A 13,692-nucleotide genomic window follows, 5' to 3' on the forward strand; every position below is an offset into this window, starting at 1 on the left:
CGTAAAAAAATGTAAAAAAAATACTGTTGCCAAGCCACATCATTCATCTATACGTCTATCTGTCTGAGTCTGAGTTCAGTGTGAAAAAACACACACACACACACACACACACTCAGGCCGAACAAACAAAACAATCCTGTCTGACACAACACATGGGAAATCAAAACGCTGCCTTTCCTCTGGCGGTGTACAGTCTAAAATGTTTAGTCTCTCAGTTTCTCCTCCTTCCCCGTGCCCTGCAGCAAAGCACGGAAGAGGGAGAGGGGTAACAAGGAGAGGAAGGGGCTCTCTGCTAAACCCACGTAGAGCTGAGAGGTGAGGCAAGGCTGCAGGCGAAACGCACGATGAGGGAGGGTGGTGATGTCGGTGCAGACACAGAATGGGAAAAAAAGAAAAACACATATTGGGAGTCCTGTGCTATGAATAGAAGTTTGATATGGAAAACTGTGAAAACAGGGGAAGGTAGAAATAAAGAACGAGAGAGAGGGAGAGATAGATAGAGGCAAATTTGGGGGGTCCTATTGTTGCCGAGGTTTAAGTGGATAAGTAGACATGTGCTCTGGCTGCCTCTCTTCGGGCTTAATTGAGGGAGCCGAGACAAAAGGGGAAACATAATTATTCGCTCTCTTTCTCTCAGTCTCTCGCTCTCATTCTCGCAGTATATTAACACGCTGAGAGAGCGTATTAATACAATGGCCTGCGTAACAGCAGCCAAAGCGTTACCAGGCGGACATGCCCAATAACAGACGAGCACACACACATACACTGAGAGGGGACAAAGAACAATCTTCATTTAAAATAAAATTCCATACTGGTTAAATGTCTCACTAAAAACACAACTCTGAAAAAATCAAGTCCATTTGCTCCATTTTAAATTCTGTATTTGATTTTTATTTGCTGCATATTTCACAACATCTACACATCACAATAGCACATCTGCTGTTTTCCAGCTGAGCATCTTACTGGGGCTGAATGTGCCACTTAACTACGCCGTCAAGTACAACTCTGTACTGGAGCCGTCAAACTCCTATTGCCACACATTGCCACGGTTGCGTTGGAAAGATGCTCAACACCTATGTGCTCTCACGTCCATCACCTAACACATGAACACACACACACACACACACACACAAGCAGGTAGTTTCTTGCAGCATACAATAGAGTAAAATAGTACAAAGGCAGACATGCTTCCAGTCACACACACCTGCACAATCCCAAGATAAATTCTTTTCATCTCTGCACCTGTCTCACAGCTCCACCCTACATGACACATAGCTCAGCTCTCCAATTTCACACCCCACATGACGTGGATGTGCGCTACTGTACTGCACTGTACTGCGATTGAAGCCAAACAAAACCTGTCTCATTGCTTTTATAAGCCTGTCTTTGTCTAGACCACATGGAGTGGGCTGCTGAAATCAGACTTCAAATTATGAAATCGACGAGCACATGAATTACATCCCCAAAGTATAACAACCCATCATAACTGAACTTGCTTTTACAATATACTTATAATTCTACTTCTACTGATTTAAAACGTGTGGTCTTGAATTCTGCACAAGAGCACAGTAAACATGGTGGCTGAAATATGTGTAACTCTATAGACAACCCAATAAATGATTCAAAGTCATTAGTCCAACCCTAAAAGAGACATTAAAGACAGCAACAGTAGTCTGGACACTTCTGTAACCAGAGAAGCTCTGATATTCCCTCACCTTTCTCTGCACCCTCGAACCACGACCACCCCACCCCTCCATCAAACATTAAAACACATGATGTTTTGTGATGGACTCACCCTTCCCTTTGGACTTTTTCCCGCACCTTTTACATTCCTCAAATGGTTACCGTACCCCCCCACCTCAGGGCAGGGACTTTATGCCCCGCTGAGGTTAACGCTCTCTCTGGGGGGTAAACAAAGGAATTTCCCTGATGGAGCAGACGTCAATCCAAGCAAGTCAAGGTAGAACACCATGGGAATCTGGGAGACATTTTTATCGGAGTCCCTCCATACTCCCCGATTTTGCATACACACCTGCACACCCCTGCAGAAATACACCTGCATGCATGCATGTACATCCGGCTTCCATGTTGTTGTTTACGCTGAGAAAACCTGCTTTGAAAGATAACAAACACACCGTGAATAACATGTGATTCAGGACTGGGTGCAGGCTCAGTGGTCCAAACAAATAAGGATCGGGGACGTGTTTGTGAGTGACTGTCGGTATGTGCACACCGCTGTGTGCATTGTTCATATTTGAAGAGGAACTATATCTATCCAACGGCAAGATAACAGTCAGATATGCTCTGAAATTATCCTATTGTAGAGATGGGAGCGCACACTCCGCTGCACTCCCACAGTCCCGCTGAGACGGGACTGTCTCAGACATCACTGGTAGAATTCCCTGGAAGAGGGAGATTAGCTTCTTATTCATCCTTTTGGGATCTGACAAGACACGCGCCACATCCCCCCTCTCTCAGCTTAAACAGACACGTGCACATACACAAACAGCTTGCCTGCAAGCATTGAGTCTCGGCTGCTGCTTAAATCAAACATTCATTTTTCTTTTAACTGGTGAGAGACAAATTATAATTCCTTCCTGAAGAGCATTTTCATTTCAAGGCCACAGAGGAGGGCAAAGCATAAAAATGACAGGAGAAAAGAATTGAAGACAATTGCTATTCATTTACTATGCTCCCCTCTTTCTGTCTACTGTGGAGGAAAAGAGACAAGAATTAGGATTGCGATGATGGTGGTCGTAAAGCAAATTCACTGCCAATTAATCGTTCAAAAAAAGGGAGTGAAATAACCATGCTAAACAAAATAAAAACAAAAACTGTAGGAAATAGATACAGCACAGTAAAATGACACATATAATGGATTATAGATTTTGGGTCAATGTCTGTGTGACATCTGAGGATCAAGTGGAATTCAGTGTCAGCCAATTCACTCCACTTCACTCCTCAAGTGTCACTAACTTCATTAAATACACTCCTCCGTCTTCCTAGGAGCTTACACTCTACGCTCCTTAACTCAGATTTCAGACCGTCTCTGCAGCGCGGTGCAGTCAGGGATTACCATATTTTAAAGAAAATCCTCCAACCACAAGTCCTGCATTGAGTGTGAGGCCCGGGAGAGTCAATGAGTGTGTGTAGCTTTTGACGCTCCACTCTGTAGCTGCTGCTGCCGAGTGCTAACTCAGCGATCCGTGAGTCCCTGTATGAGTTCAAAGACAGGAAACCCCATAGATTTATATGATCTTTCAAGATGTATATTTGAATGTGAGGCCATTTACACTGGATGATCAGAGCACTCTATTCTCCCACTTGTTCTGAGATGAAGGAGGAGATCAAGGCGTGTAAGCCTAAATTAAATCCATCCTGGACTTCTGTTGCAGGTTACTATGCCACTTGAAATCCTCTTGTCCATAGAGTGCATTCATCAACAAGCAGCAGGTTGCATGACAAATGGCGAACTATCATTTGCTTTTTTTGTTGAATCCTAATGAATCATCATCGTCTTTCTGCTGTTCCTCAATCAACGCACCCTCGTTCTTCCTAATGAAATAGTGATTGCACAGACAATCGCCACCCAGTCATCAAAACCAATCAACTGAATATTCATGTTGGTGATTTGCTGCTCCAAATATGTGAGCGGTGTTGTTTAATTATCCAGGAGGAGCGGGACGAAACATCGACTGTGCTCCACATTCAGCTGGTAACCGTAGAAACCCTGCGGGGCAAGTCGCGGCTGTGCGGACGTGGCAGCGTATTTGAATGTATTTGAATTTCTTCTTGAAATGACAGCTGAATGATGTGCTTCTACAGGCTTGATGGAAAAAGAAACTCCAGGACACAAGAACATTTGTTTGACCCTTATATTTGTTGGACGTACTCAGGTTTTATTAAAAGGCAGATAGCAGCCATGTCAGTGTCAGCTGTAGCCAAAATGAGTGTGCTTTCCCCCTGTCGATGTCAATCATGTCTTTATTGAAAAACATATATTGTTGAGATTCCCTTTATATTTTATAAGTTTAAAAAACAACAACACTAGGGAAGGTAGAAATCCCAGTAAACTTATCACTAACTTATTAATCAATTCTATATTTTTTTTTTTAACTCCTGCACTGTAGCACACACTGGAATCGTGCTGTTTGTGGGACCTGATTTTTCTTTTCTTTTATTGTGATGTTTTGTTTTTTCCTGTTTTATCTGAGTCACACTGAGACAAATTCCTCTCAGCTCGGTTGGCACGGCAATGAAGTAATGAAGTGAGATGAGACACACTTCTGTAAAGCGCTGATAAGCCTGAAATAATTGAGTAGTGCTATGGCTTGAAAAGGTGATTCCTTCTCATTAATTCTCCACGTTTACCCTTAACTGACCTATTGGGGGACGTTTTGGTTTTCTTTTCCACATTAAAACTCTAATACTTTAAGTATTGTTCATAAAATGTACTAAATATTTTATTGGGAAAAGCGCACTGTTGAAAACCCATTCAAAGTTTCCATTACTTCCTGTGAAGGAGTACCCCAAAAACATTTATTTGAGGCTATAAAATGACCAAGTTTATATTTAAACATACTTGTTACTTTTGGCACGATATATTGTCAGACATTGACAGAGACTCGCAGACAAACACAGACAGGTGTGAATGGAGCCAAATTGGCGGATAATACTCCCTCTTCCGCTCTGTGCAGGCTGAAAGGACAGCGAAATAACAGGGTGGGTGAGACAGAGATAAGAGGGTTTTAGGCAAAGGTAGACTGATTGAGGTGGGAGGTTGAGACAGGGGGAAGGGATGAGAGAAGCTCGAAGGTCTGAAAAAAAAAAATGATGGTGTTGAAAGGGGATGAGAGGTTGTTAGAGCTGGTGGAATGGAGTGTTGTTGGGCCACAGGTAGAAAGATGAATGATGTGTGCTGAGGTGGAAGGAGACATAAGAGGTAAAGAGGTGGAGTGGTGCTGATAGGTCCTGAGGGGCTGATAGAGATAGATGTTGTGTCAGTTCAAAGTAGGGCACATGTGAACAGGCCCGATTTGTTGTCAGTAACGATATGGCTGGGGTAAGACTATCTGGAGAGGTTTATTGGAGAGGTTATTGTGACCAGATTGTCTGTAAGAAAGATAGAGATAGCGTGATTGTGGTTTTACTGCAACAATGCAATATGCAGGTATTAGCTTCCTCTGGTTTTAATCAAATTGTTAGAGTGATGCAAAGACAACGTTATCACTTCATTAATTAAGATTTCTGCTGAGGCTCTGCAAATCCTTTGTAATACTACATTACCAGGGAGCAAGAGCGAGGCTTTGGCCTGACCGCACAAGGACAGGTAGGGAGGGAAGGAAGGAAAAAGAGTGGAGAGGGTACTGTGGGGGAAGAAAGAGGAGAAAGGAAATGAAAGATTATGGGTGGAGAAGGAGTAGAGGAGACACCATGAGAGTATAATCCTGACAGAGGTGAGTAAGCAGGGAGTGTAAAGAAAGAAGTTAGTGGCAGAGGAATGGGCAACACAGAGGTGTGCTGCAGAGAGAGGGGGGGAGGGGGACAGCGGGAGGTGGAAGGGGAAGTTATCTTAGTGGATCTTAGTGGATCCCTGCAGCTGGGTCAACAGCAGCGCTTGCAAACAAAGAAGAGACAGGAGACAATGCACCGCAGTGAGGGATGGGGGTAAGAAATGTTTAGCAAGAACTTGACAGACAGTATGTTGTGTCTCTGCCTCTCCAACCAACAGAGGACAGAGACCACGGCAATAATATAAGATTTCAAACTTCATGAAGAATGCCAAAAAGGTTTCTACTGGCCAAAAAACTATAGCTATTAATAATAACTAAACTAATAGCTACAACTATAATAGTAGCCAATGTCGGCACTTCAAACATCTATACATTTATAGTAAATGTACACTCAAGCATGCAGAATGTACACATTTTCTGACTGTACTTATCACATGATCATGTTTTTTTTTTTTGTCTGCTGTTTACCAAGCAAAGAGGAACCCTCCCTCTTGCTACCTACTTCTTCATTTGTGCATTGCACACAAACATTACAGTAAGGTGTGACAGATTCAGAGAATATAGTGGACCCACACCCAGACTGTTGCATCAGTGTTCTGCATATTTCAAGGTCCACAAACTGCTCGACTAAAACTAAACTCAGTGGAGATTGTTATAGCACTATTAGAGACATCCACATACATCTTTTAGGTTTTAGGTTTAATTCTCTTCAGGAAAGCAGCCCCTGTGTATAAATAAGGTTATAAAAGGTTGGTAAACCGTATATCAACTCCCCGGCTACAAAACAAAAGACCCCTGGATTTCTGCCAATGTTTAAATGATGATGGCAACAAATAAAACTGTCACTGAGACAAGGATGTCAACATCTCAGCAATGTGGCGTCTCTTCAGTGGATGGGGTTGGATCTAGGTCAATGGGTCCATTTCCCGGGAGTTGAGCTCGTGTGCGGACACGAGCTGGGGGTTATTGTTTGGGCTCTGAGTGGCTACGGTGAATAGAGCCTCTCCTCTCCGGTGCATTAGTGACCTGTATAAGCTCCACATGACTGACTGACATCTGAGTGCAGGCCTGAGGGGAGAGGACAAAGGCAATCTGACCACACATGCACAAACATTCACGTGTCTAAAGACCAACGCACCAGGAGACAATAACAAAAACACACGGTCTGATAGGAACCTTTTACAGCACTCACCACAGGGTTTCTATCCGAAAAGAATCTCAATCCAAAGAACAAAAAGAAAAACCATGCTGCTCTGCCCGTAAGCCTTCATCTTTGCGTTCACACACACGCACATTCAGACATATTCTTATACATATTTGCACATGCACAAACTTACAAATGCACATACAGGCTTTTGAGACCGACTTGTACGATCCCACCGCATCACTTCCAGGTCAACAAGCAGGAATGTGAAGTGTGACTATGTGATGAGCACTGAGCTGCTGGTCAGCACTCTCTTCATGTAACTAATGTGAATGTGGGGGTTGGAAGAAAGCAGGAGGAGAGGAGAGACAATGGCCAAGTGGCTTGTTTCCTCTGCTGTAATTACACACGTGGATGTAAACTTGGACGGAAACACACAAACACTGACACAGAAAGGGGGTGTAAAGATTTCCAAGCAGATTAAAAAGAAGGAAATCCCAGGAAGGCCAAATCTCCTCAGTGCAAACAAAGCATAAAGACTATCTTTGAAGACACTCTTCGCACTCCCACAGTAATTCCTCCTTTAAATCCATACTCAGCACTTCACACACACATGTATTTCCACTCTCTCACTCTGAAGTCTGTTACACCAGCTTCCTGTTCAGGTAACATTGTCTCAATGCATGGACTTGAAATTGAACTTCTTTGGCATGACACATATCAGCTTGCGTGAACTGCACACATCCTTTGTTTCCTCATACCTCAGAGAACAACATTCGACATATTCACCTTCTCTGCTTTTTTTCTCCCACTGTTCCTCTGAATTGAGGGCACCCTAGAAAAATATGAAGATCTAACCTTGTGTATATCAAATAAGATGTACATTCATGCACATAAGCACAGACACATGCATTTACACATCAGAGCCGATGTGTGGGCTGGAACGCAACACTGATCAGAGATAATGGGCAGACATGACAGGGATGGCAACGCCGTCAAACCAAGAGAGGAAGGAAGGAGTGATGAGATAGCAAGAGAGACAAAGACAAAAAGACAGAGAAACGGGGAGGGAGCAAAGGAAGGAAGGAAGGAAAGAAGAAACTCCCAATTCATCAGCAGACACAGAACAGACAAAAGATGGGAAATGAGTGAACATGCCAGCTCATGTCAGCTCTGAGACACCCCTCCCCCATCTGAACCCCTTCACAAATTACAGGCATCCCCTTCTGCTTCTCCCACACCCTTTGCATCTTTTCCCCCTTCTTCTCATCAGGGGGTTGATGTTGAGGAGTCTAGCACAAAACAAAAGTTCTTCACCTGATGTTTCCCACTCCCCGGCAAACAACGCTTGTAGTCCTGCTCAACCAGACCAGCGAAATTACTAATGGACGCACAGAAGCAAACATGTCAGTGTGACATAATGTTCACACCGTCTCGTTCAGCCAGCCTCTGTTGCGCAATTCCTCATATTTTCAAAAGGTTATGCAAAAGGCCGGGAACAGGGAATACAGACACACAAACGTGCACATGCATGCATGCGTATGTAAAATCCCAGTGGTTTCCAGCCTATTTGAGAGAAAAAAAAATGAAAACAATGTCTCATCATAATCAACAATAGCATGGTTTATGACACAAAATACTTTTCCCCTGCTTTCCTGTTTTCAAATCATCTCACAACCTGTCAGATTTATCTTGTCACCCCTTGTGAAGCATTGCCGTATACTATAACGACACTGCAAAGGGATTCCCCTTACGATTGAATGCAGCCATGACAGAACCGGCACCTTAATTAGACACACTCAGTGAAACCATAGATAAGGAAAAATCATTTCAGCGTCCCTCCACCCTCAGCTGTCAGTTTTGTCTCGGTTTTCCCAAAACACAGACTTCAACGATATCTGTCTGGTACTGGGCTGTAAGTGACAGCAGCAGGGACTGGGAAGACTGAGAGACAGGCACACAGAAGACAGACAGACACACGGAGAACCCACAGGCTCACAGTCAAACACAAACATTTAAACAGCTTGATTGCATGTGGGGAGATGGGCAATGGGGGCTGCATAAGCCCTATATTTGCTTAACAGCAGAAATAAGTAGACCTCTGAGGAAGAGAAGCATTTTCCAACAACAGTTAGAAGATGAGAGAAGAAGACGGACAAAGATGAGGGAGAGAGAATAAGAGATCATCCCTTTCATGTTAATTGCATCATCCCTTTATCATGCCCGCCACATGCTCATCAAACTGCATCTTATGTACTGCATCTATAATCGTGAAGAGAGGGGGCGTCCGTCTGCTCTGCCACAAGGTCAGAAGAGTCACAGTCACTGTGGAGGATAAAGATGTGAGAGTATTTGCAACAAGCTGGAGTTCCATGTTGTTGAGGGCGGTGACGGTGATTATTATTTCCATTTCTATAATGTATTATTTGATGCATGGAGCGCTGTATGAGCTGTACATGTGCAGATCAAAGGATGAGTATGACTTAAAGGCAGGGTTAGTTGTCATATTTCTGTTGCTCTGACCAAAAAAAGAAGAAAAAAAACAGTATCTGTAGCTGTCGCAGGCCTGTAATAAGCCCGTCCAATCGTTTCATTCGGCCCGAATGTGATGATTGGACGGGTTACCTGCACGTCTACCTGCTCGTATTCTGCTGATGCACTCATTGCTCATCATCGGAGTCTTCCACAAGCTGCTGGCTTAACAGGTGTGACTACTTTCAATAGTCATGTTTGTTGTTTGCGTTCATTATAATATGTTAACGTTCATGATGATACGTTTGGGGCCTTGGAGGGAGGCCTGAAGAGGCGAGCTGTCAGTGTTGGCGACGTGGCAACTTTCTTGCTCGATTTAGGGACTTTTGGAGCTTGGAGGCAGTTTAAGGCTGGATGTGTGTAAAAGAGGATATGTCTATACCTCTAACTGCCTATAGGTGAGCTGACTTAGCCCGAAAGCAGTGTATCAATCTGGGTCACTAAGTACACACACACACACACAATACAAATACACCCGCACACCCACAGGGCTCACTTAGCGGAGCCCCATCCCCCCTTTCACGCTCACATACTATATTAGCTTACTGTACACAGATGGAGCACATGGTTGTGTGGATGCACACTGTTTGTCCTGAACACACACTTGCACACATAGTAAATGGACACACACATTCAAATAGACCTGGATGAGGGGCGTGCAAATGTGTATGAGATAATGGCTTTCACATCCCCAGGCTTTCACAAGGTCTTTGTCAATTTTGAAAAAAAAAAATTGTGTGCACACACACACGCGCACACACACACGCACACACACACACACACACACACACACACACACACACACACACACACACACACACACACCAGGTTTTTCTCTGCCACTATGACTCCTTTCACGGATCACTTCCTCAAAACACACTGAGAATATTCAACTTCCTTATAGCAGCAACTGAAAGAGAAGGGAGCGAGGGGGAAAGGGATGGCTAGTTCTCAATATTAAAACAAACACTAAGAGCAAAGTCTGTAGCAGAATCTGAGTGCAAATATTCTTAAAGGAATTTGTTATTCAGTATTCAATTGAAATAGGTTAAATTACTCAGTAACTACTAAATTGTTCCCGGTGGTTGGGCCAGTCCAATATATTGTAGCAGGCTGAATGAACAAGAAACTGAAAAGCTCTTTGGACAAAAGCCACATTTACCAAATTACAGGTATTTTGGCTTCTTGTTATGTTTTATCAGCTCGCCTAAAACCTGGACTTGGCATGCCACAGCAATATTAAGCAGCAAACTGTAAACACTATGAGTGGTAAATATCTTGTCTTGTTGATCAAAAGGTCCTGATATCAAATCTAGAACTAAATAACAAATTGACTCGCAAAACTCACATCATCTTATTTTTACTATATATTTTACATTTGATCTGTACTGAACTCCAGAGAAGCAGGAAAGGGATGGAGGAGAAAGGACAGTGGAGACACTATGCCCTTTGACCCCTCATAATTCTTCATCTGCCTGGATGCCTAAAGACGACCCTCTGCACCGCTGAGAACTAACATATCTACTAACCCACACACATTTAAGTGTCAGATGGTAAATACACCTGAAGTAATAAGTAGGAGGCAAAAGTCCACATTTGCACACTTTCCTCCTTTGTTTTTGTTTCACTTGCAACTTGTCCCTTATCCCCTCTCTCTTACGCTACCTCTCTCTCTTGTCTTGTTGGCTACTGTCGCCCTCTGCCGAGTCTTCACTGCCTTTTTCTGCTGTTTCATCGTCTTTAAGTAGCTCTTAGGTCTCCCTTTTTGTCTGTCTGTTTCCCCCCCTATCCTCTATTAATCTCTATTTTCTTGCAGTTCTCTTGTATTAAAAATATACTGTGTGTGAGAGAGAGTGGGAATGCCCCATCAAGAGGATAGAGCCACCACCAAACAGTAGTAAAGTCTTAAATTACACACACACAAAAAAGACACATCATGTAAGAAAGCATACAAAACATGTTGGTATACAGACATTGGCACACATACATACATGGACCATGCAGTCAGATGCACACATTTGAACTCCTTACTAGAACTTCACCTCCGCTCATCCAAACGGTTACCAAATCATCTAAACACACACGACATGAAGCCAGCTATCTCCAACACCCAAACAACAACTCAATCTCTGTCACTCACAAAGCCCCCGAACACATCCTCAAAACATGAAAGGAATCTCTTTACCTTTACTTCAGCTCCCAGTGTTTCCTGTGTGAGTAACAGTTAATTCCCTGCGGTGGTTAAAACCCAGTCAGCGTGTATCCTCTCCGAGAGCAAACAGGGGAATCCTTGCATCGGTGAGACGTCTCCTGGACTCCAGCGCAGCGTTCCACTCTACACACACACACACACACACACACATTACAGCACATACTCACACATGCTGCCACTTACACGCTTAGACCAGACTGAAGGCAGAGGAGAGTGTGTGTGTGCGCTGGCTGAGTCTGAGCCCGCCCTCTTCTCTCTGGTTCTCTTCTCTCCCACACGCACTCACCCTGCCCTCCTCCTTCCTCCCTCTCTCATCTCCCCTCTCTCTTTCTTTCTCTCGCTCCCCCTCTCTCTCTCTCTCTCCAATTTCACCTCCCCCGGCTTGCCAATTGACTGCCAGCATGTATGCTGGGTCTGTGCCTCTGAGCTTTTAGATGTCCCAGTCCTCTTTTTAATTGCTGGCTCTCTGGCCTCAAGTTCTACACAAAAAAACAAAAAAAACAAAGACACACAGATACAGTTGACAAGCACAGGCATGCATAAACAGATAAGGAAACAGACATGAACACATTCGCAAGTAAAACATATGGATTGACACAGTAAATTTGAGGAATTTTTGAAAAAGATCGTGAATCATACAAACCTACACTCTGAAAAGTAAGTAGGAAATGTCATCTTAAAAATAGAGTATGACCCTCAGCTGAGGTGCTGGAGGTATAGACTATCAAACTTAATGAAAAAAAGCATCCACACACTTGAATCTGTGCACGAATATTCTTGCCCTGAAGAAGGTCTCCGACCGAAAGCTTGCTTTGTGTGTGGATGTTGTTTTTTGTTTTTTTGTATAAAGGAAATGTCATCCTAAAATAAGTACCTTCTAAAATTGTAAAAAGTGCCAGAATAGAGATGTGGTTTGAGCAGAAAGGTGCAGTGAGGTGTTCAAGAAGAATCCATCTCATTCCTTGGAAACCTTCCATGAGAGCAGCTGAAGCTTGTGTTATGCTGCTGCTTCACTCAGCCATCTTTCCTTTACTATCTTATGACCCACCCGGCTTTTTGCAACAGAGGCTTCAAATAAAAAAGAATGAACCCTCGAGTAGTTTTGCTATTCTTACTATTTTACTTATTGAGAGTTAGCAGTCAACTTGGATTCACAATAATTCCAACAGCAACCCAGTTTTATAGCAAAAAAGTATCAAGATATCCATAGAAACTACTCAAACCCCTCCTGCAGCACCATCCCCTAGTCCAGTCCATTCCTCATTCCTCAGTATGTTCCAGACACTTTATGCAAAGATGGGACATAATATGGGTAAATTCAAGGCTTCATATTGTCACTTGCGTTGTTAGCTATTTGCTTTTGTCATCAACACAAGCAAACATAGGCGCATGTGACAAAGGTAAATACAAACAGTGTAAAGGTTGACACAATTGGAAGGGCCTTTGTACCAAGACAATCATATTACAGTGAAATGTGTTTATTATATATATATATATATATATATATATATATATATATATATATATATTTATGTTTGGCAGAAATAAAATATTTGTAGTCATGAGAATAGTGCATTTTCCTTCCCAGCATTTCACATTTGACCATGTTTTGGTGAATGAAACCTTTTGTTTTTTTTGTCTTTTTTCTTATTGGTGTAAACTGTATATTATAACACACATTGTTGAGGACAATGTACTAATTTAATTTCCAAAAGCCCTGTATAGCTTGTGCACCATAACACATTAAAAGACAGGAAGTGTGCAGAGATTCTAATTTGGGTTTTACTCAGGCAACAGAGATATCCTTCAGGCATTTTCTTAAGAAATCCTGTTAATGTGCGAGTTAAGGAGGTCCTACAGTGATTCAGTGGCAGTTTCACCGCTAAAAGTGCTTCATTAGTGGATATCTGTAAATCTACAAACATGAACTAATAATTTGATGAAACATATTTTAAAGATAGATTACTTGTTCGTTATCGTCAACACAAAACAATTCTCAGGATCATCCAATAGTTTATCAAAATGTTTGGCTTGAAGATAGAGGATCTTATTAGAAAAACAGGGACAATTACATAATATGCTGAAGATCCCCATTGTCTCTGTCGGATGCACTGTGCAGCTCTTAAAATAACTGCTGTTTGGGAGTATTTAACATTTATAGGGACAAACATGTCGGGACAAAGGGCAGGGAAGGTAACAGATCTCCCCAACAAAAGGATCTGACACAGCCTCCACAGGGGAGACAGTCACAAGTGCACACTGGTGCACGAACAACGAACAACACACACACA

General features: G+C 42.8%; 1 protein-coding gene across 1 annotated transcript in view; it reads right to left on the minus strand.

Moving 5' to 3' along the window:
* Nucleotides 1-11,631, minus strand: part of LOC116397293 (T-lymphoma invasion and metastasis-inducing protein 1-like) — a 49,325-nt gene extending 37,694 nt beyond the window's left edge. Inside the window, exon 1 of the mRNA XM_031872578.1 lies at nt 11,375-11,631. The gene's annotated coding sequence lies outside the window, so the exon portion shown is untranslated. The remainder of the gene's footprint in view (nt 1-11,374) is intronic.
* Between the last annotated feature and the right edge of the window lie 2,061 nt (nt 11,632-13,692).

This window comes from Anarrhichthys ocellatus, unplaced genomic scaffold (assembly GCF_004355925.1).
Source record: "Anarrhichthys ocellatus isolate YVR2014 unplaced genomic scaffold, GSC_Weel_1.0 scaffold65, whole genome shotgun sequence".
NCBI lineage: Eukaryota > Metazoa > Chordata > Actinopteri > Perciformes > Anarhichadidae > Anarrhichthys > Anarrhichthys ocellatus.